Source organism: Labrus mixtus, chromosome 10 (genome assembly GCF_963584025.1).
Source record: "Labrus mixtus chromosome 10, fLabMix1.1, whole genome shotgun sequence".
NCBI classification, from domain to species: Eukaryota; Metazoa; Chordata; class Actinopteri; order Labriformes; family Labridae; genus Labrus; species Labrus mixtus.
The window spans coordinates 6,666,545-6,672,549 of NC_083621.1; the positions used below are offsets into that span (position 1 = coordinate 6,666,545).

The 6,005-nt window shown below is 41.4% G+C and overlaps 1 pseudogene; it reads right to left on the bottom strand.

The window, feature by feature from the left end:
* Nucleotides 1-3,928: 3,928 nt before the first annotated feature.
* On the bottom strand, nucleotides 3,929-4,061 carry LOC132982625 (U1 spliceosomal RNA; annotated as a pseudogene).
* Between the last annotated feature and the right edge of the window lie 1,944 nt (nucleotides 4,062-6,005).

Here is a 6,005-nt window from a genome sequence, read left to right on the forward strand (position 1 = left end):
CAGCTAATTGTTGTTTTTACACTCCACTCTTTCTTTTAAACAACTGAGCATTATCATGTAAATCAAGTGTTTCAGAAGCATTGTATTAGTCAATAAACTGTGCTTATTGGGGGACTTTGTTTTCTTTAATAATAGCCAAAAATAATAATAGCTAAAAAGCAGATGATTTTATTTTCAAAATTCCATTAACTAATTAAACGTTAGCCTAGAGCCCTTTTCAAAGTTTAAAATGTATAATCTGGTCTCAAGAAGTGGGTGCGTCAGTGATCTGACATTAATAAACATCTCTGTCTTTGCCTGAGTTACCTTGAAATCGCACAGATTGCATGAAATCTCTCCAGACTGCAAACCTGAAACACTTGCATAAATTTGAAATACTAATTAGCCTTTGGTGATTAGCTCCTGCTCTTGCTTTTATTCCCTTCTCTTTTAATCCCAACCCACCTCTACACCCACGCTCTTCCTTCGGCTCAGTCATTAACAGAGAAACCCCCCCGTGGGAACTGAGGCTACCTGCGCCGAACAAAAACAAATACTAGCTTGTTTCATGCATCAGCCGCCGAAGCCCCTGGGACCCACAAAGAATGAAGTCAGGAGACGGCTGCTGGCGCTAATGTATTTTTAATCACTTGTGTACACTTTTGATTCTGCCGGCCAGCCAGGACACAGATGCAGTCAGTCCATGTGTCACCCTTCTATTATGAAGCCTTATTAAAAATACTTTCTGAAGTATTTCAGTCAGGAAATAAGCTATACTGACTCATGTCATATATCTTTGTTGTGTTTTATGCAGAACCAGAGGAGAAGAAACACATGTTGCTTACAAAGATCGGTTGTTAGGTGCTGTAAAAAGGCATTCTTGAAGTTCCTAGAGTATGACACCAGGAAAAAAGAGAAAGATAGATGTCAGCTGTCCATCCACATTAAATTGGCACGAAGGAAAACTCTGCCACCTCAATAAGATCAGGAGCGATCACATCCTTTTAGTGTTACACGCCACTAACTCTCTGCTCACACTAAACCACAGTGCCGCCAAGATGCTGTCGTTCTTTAAATTCAATAACCAGAGTCGTGTGTTTACATAGAAGCTTTTACTCTGACCTGAGCAATTTGTTTCTGTCTCAGGCAACCTCTGGCCTTAAGTTGTTTGGCGAGGCAGAGGCAATTTCTGTATAATTAACATCCCTGAATATGTCAACACTCACAAACAGGAGGCTTTGACATCCTGTTTTCAGCTCACCTTCTCTCTCTTCCTGCGGGGCCTACGAGCACTAATGTTGTCTGATATATGACTTCGAGGTTCAACCTGCTGCTCGCAGTAGAAGAAAGTAAGAGACAGAGCGAAGAGGAGCCTGGCAGAGAATCACAAAGAGGAAACGATGTGATGGCTGAGATAACAAAGATGTCAGAGCAGGTTTGAGCTTTCACAGAAGCAGCAGCTTGCCAGCGAGCCAGATGTGACAGTCTGCATTTTGTTGTCGCTGACAGTGCGAGATTGATGGCTGCTTTGATCCAGCACAGGATCTGACATGTTCTCAGTTCCTATGTGAGCGCTCAGCTCGTCATCCCCACAGGCATGCAAAAGCCCCCAAATACGCTGTTATTATTAAGCAAAGATAAAACTGCACAGTGCTTGAAACAAAAGTCCTGCAAAGCCACCTGTCACGGGCTGAATGTGATGTGACTTGATTACAAATTGTTCCATTAACTCTCATCTCTTTGAGGGCAGAAGCGGCGAGATTTTCTCAGATAAACCCTTTTCCCTCCATCTCTGGGAAATGTATTGCAGCGTGTTCACATCACGCAGTGTTTTGCTAACTCCCCACCTGCAGCAAAGTAAATGTTATCATTGCAGAAAATGGGCTGGCATGCATGCTCGCATACGGGAGATCTCCCAAGCGGAAATCCTCAGTCAAACAGTGAAAAGGCCCCCGTGAAGCTCTGTAAACAGTGAGTACGAGCTCCAGTCTCTGGTTGAATTTTTGAGCTGCTTTGCCTTCTTTTTGTCTCCCTCCTTCATGACAAACTCTTTAAACTACAATCTATCTATAAAGATGCAGAGCTAAGGACTCAACATGGGCTCTGAGGGATTAACTCTGGGGCAACATTACGTTCGGCTGCGTTGTAATCGGGTACAGAAAGTCATCTAACCCAAGTCATGTATAAGTCTCGCAATTCAAATAAATAAATACATCCATCTTGAGGAAAATGTTGTCTCTTCAACAGGCTGTAGATCCTAGCAGAGTCATATTTAAGCAAGATAAGGTGTTATGACCTCACCTTGTCAGTCGACATAGCTCTCTGCCTGTCAACAAAAACATGTTGTCTGTGTCGTGGAGCCACAAAAGCACTGTGTTTTACGACAGTGTATTTGCACTCAGAGGCTTTTGGTGGGTGCCAAAACACACCAAACCATATTTCTACATGATGTTGCTTATGGTGAGCACTGTAACATTATACCTGATACAATCAGCATGTAAGCAGTTTATTTTAAGAAGTATTATTTTAAGTATTAGACCTCTATTCTTGTTATAGTGCAGTCCAAAATAAACACATTATAAACCTGTACCTTGACTTTAAGACGGGAGATGCCATATTTTCTCATTATCTGTAATTAACTGAAGTACATTTTTGAATGCTGGACTTTGTGTTATTTCAGTCTAAGAAGATAATCTGACAACTTCTTCCATCACTGATCTGTAATGTCATCAAATGTGTGTGTGGGTGTGTGCTGCAACGTTAATCAGCTTAATCTGATCTTGATTTTTTTTTCTTCCAGGAAAAGGAGGTATATTCAGCTCTTGCACTTGCACCTAATCATATCAACATCTTTTCCACTGTAACAGCAGCTGCGGGACTCATTTTATGTCTTAACATGAACGTTCGAGGTGTTTTGACACTCACTGAGAATAGCTCAATATATGCTCTAACATGAACATCTCTGTTTCTATAAATCTAGTGGGCTTCCTGAGGGTCTCTTATCAGCAGCCTCTGCCTCATAAAGAAGCAAATTGGGCTGCAGATGAATGCACAGCTGATCCCTCACCCTGGGGGCTTGAACCAAAGAAAATGTTGAGCCATGGATTTGGTCTTGATAGTGTTTATCCAACAATCTGTTTGGATTACCAAATAGCACGAAGGATATAGTTCAGATCAGGTTCCCTGCTGTGTCGAACAGTGCACAGAATAAAATAAATGTGTCTGTATTGTCTGCCCATGTCTGCTGTAGAGAGGAGGCCGGGGGAAACTGATGAAATCCACCCACACCAGGAGCAGTGAGCGGACATTTTCATCATGTCTGAGGACATGCAAGTCATCAAATGGGAAGAAAATGTATTGAAGTTGAAGAAGTGGGATGATTGGACATTAACTGAATTGGATGGATGAGATCTAAATAATTTTTAATTTAACAACACAGCAAAGATGAATATTTCATATGATTTGATTTAAGAAAATTATGTACTAAAAGCAGAGGCCATTTCACTTTCTTTTACTTTTCTTCAGAGGGAGATTTGCTAACAGAAGAAGATAAAGTGTATGTGATACTTGCTTAAAAATGAATACTATTATTTTCTGTAATTACTGTAAATAATAATAATAATTTATACTTTATTGATTGACGTTTTTACACTCTGTCTAGTTAACATGCTACACAAACATAGGCTGAAATACACACACATGCACAAACAGGATCCTGTGGACATGCACTAATGGAGAGGTCTCAGAGTGAGGGGGCTGCCCACGGCGGGCGCTCCTGAGCTGGTGGGGGGGGTTAGGTGCCTTGCTCAAGGGCACCTCGGCAGTGCTCAGGAAGTGGACTGGCACCTCTCCAGCTACCAAACCAGTTTCCGGACTTGGTCCGTGCCGGGACTTGAACCGATGACCCTCCGATTCCCAACCCAAGTCCCCTACAGACTGAGCTACTGCCGCCCTAATTATGCAGTCGAGATTCCCACATTTGGGGAATTCGCATAGGTCAGCCCCGCCGGAGTGCAATGACCAGGCCTCGCCATGGGTGAACCACCTTCTTGATCATGGTATCTCCCCTGCCAGGTAAGTATCAAAGTAGGATATAAAGTACGATAAGGATGAAACATTTAATGATTTGCTGTTGCACAGGTTGAGAAGATATCCTTTATTAATCCCACAATGAAAATAACTTTTACACTGTGTTATTGAGACATGCCACACACATAGGCTGGAATACACATGAACAGACAGCATCCTATGTACACTTGATGGAGAGATGTCAAAGTGAGGGGGCTGCACATGAAAGTGCACTTGAACAGTTTGGGGTTTGGTGCCTTGCTCAAGGACACCTAGGAAGTGCTCTGAAAGTGAACTACAGTCTCTCCAGCTACCAAAACCAATTGCAAGACTTTGATCCGCACAGGGACTTGAACCGGTTCCCGACCCAAGTCCCTACAACCTGAGCTACTCTCGCCCCTTATAACTAAGATTCAGTACGTTTCAAAATTGCACTCTTAAGATTGAAACATGTTACATATAATTAATCATAAAGATCAGAGGCTCATCAGAAGGCCTACAAATATGTAATCCTCTCCCGTCTCTAAGCTAACTGTTTTGAAACACCATGACATAAAACGGGTTTGTAAAACAAATGTTTTGTTGTTTTTGAATATAAAGTGTCAAAGCCTTGAATCGTTTTAAATTGCAGATTTTTTGTTTCAACCTTACAATGACTGCTGACTAAAAGTAACAATCCTTGATGTATGAACCACCCAGTTTCTATAATATTGTGACAACGTATGCGGAAGCGTCCCTCTGTCTCTGTTTCCCCCTGAATCTTTCAGCCAGTCAGATACAGTAACAAATCTTTTCCTGTTATGACTTCTCCTGTCTCCGCTCTTTCCTGTTCAGCACCGTTCAGCTGCTGTTCCCTCGTCCCTTGAACGTGAGATGTAACTGGGTGTCGCCCAAAGACAGAAACAGGTGGGATTGCTATTGATTTTTTCTACATGAACTGGTGCACGTGCATAAAAGATTTAGGGCAAATTTGAAAAGGGAAGAACGGCCAGATGTGTTCATTTCAGCTCAGTGGAGCAGAAGCTCTCGTCCTGGAGTTAATCAGTTTCTCTGAGGCTGCTTCTCTAACCCCACAACCCGGTCTAATCACTCAGAGCACCACATTTGTCTCCATGATTTGCTGTTTCCATCTGCAGTGGATACATGCCTCCATGACCTCCCCTGCTTTTCTTGAAGTGTTCTTGTCGTTTGAACCCTGCATGTTGATGATGGTATAGCAATAATATTAATGAAGTTACCTCATTGTAGAGCAATAAGGTATCTTTAAATTGCACTTGCATTCCCCATGCTTTGTCATTTTGTCCTGGCGTCTCGCTAAGGGAGGGAAATGATTCTTAATTTTTTCTGCCATTGTTGTCTGTTGTATAAATTAAGAATAGCTGACATAATTTCAATGCATCCTGATTAATAAGGGACTGAATAGATACATATTCATGAAATTGGAGAGTTACCCAGTCATATTTCAAGGCAAAACTCATATTTAGCAACTTAGCTTGGTGGTAGCGTTGCTATTTACTGAATCAAATAGTGTGGTAGCATCCAAACAAGCTATTTCCTTGAAATAAAGCTCATATTTATAGTACAGAGCAATCCAACCAAACATAGAAATATACATCTGACGTTGACCTAAGTTGGTTCAATAATAATACTACAACTACTACTACTACTAATAATACAGTTATATTAAATAAGCGTAATAAATGTAGCTTAGATGTAGCAAGGCCTAGCTTTGGTGTGAATCTTAAACCAATGTAACTAGAAGCCTAGATCACTACCTTTTGCAAGTAGCTATCCCAGCAATGGCTTTAGGATGCTGTTGGCAGGAGGCCCATGTGTGGATCTGTTGGTTTTCTGGTATGGGACTGAAAAACTTGTTGAAACATATTTGTTAATTAATTTTATTTCCGGCTAACAGCTGAAATGTTTACTTTTCAAAGACTAGCATCAGGGTCTCTTAA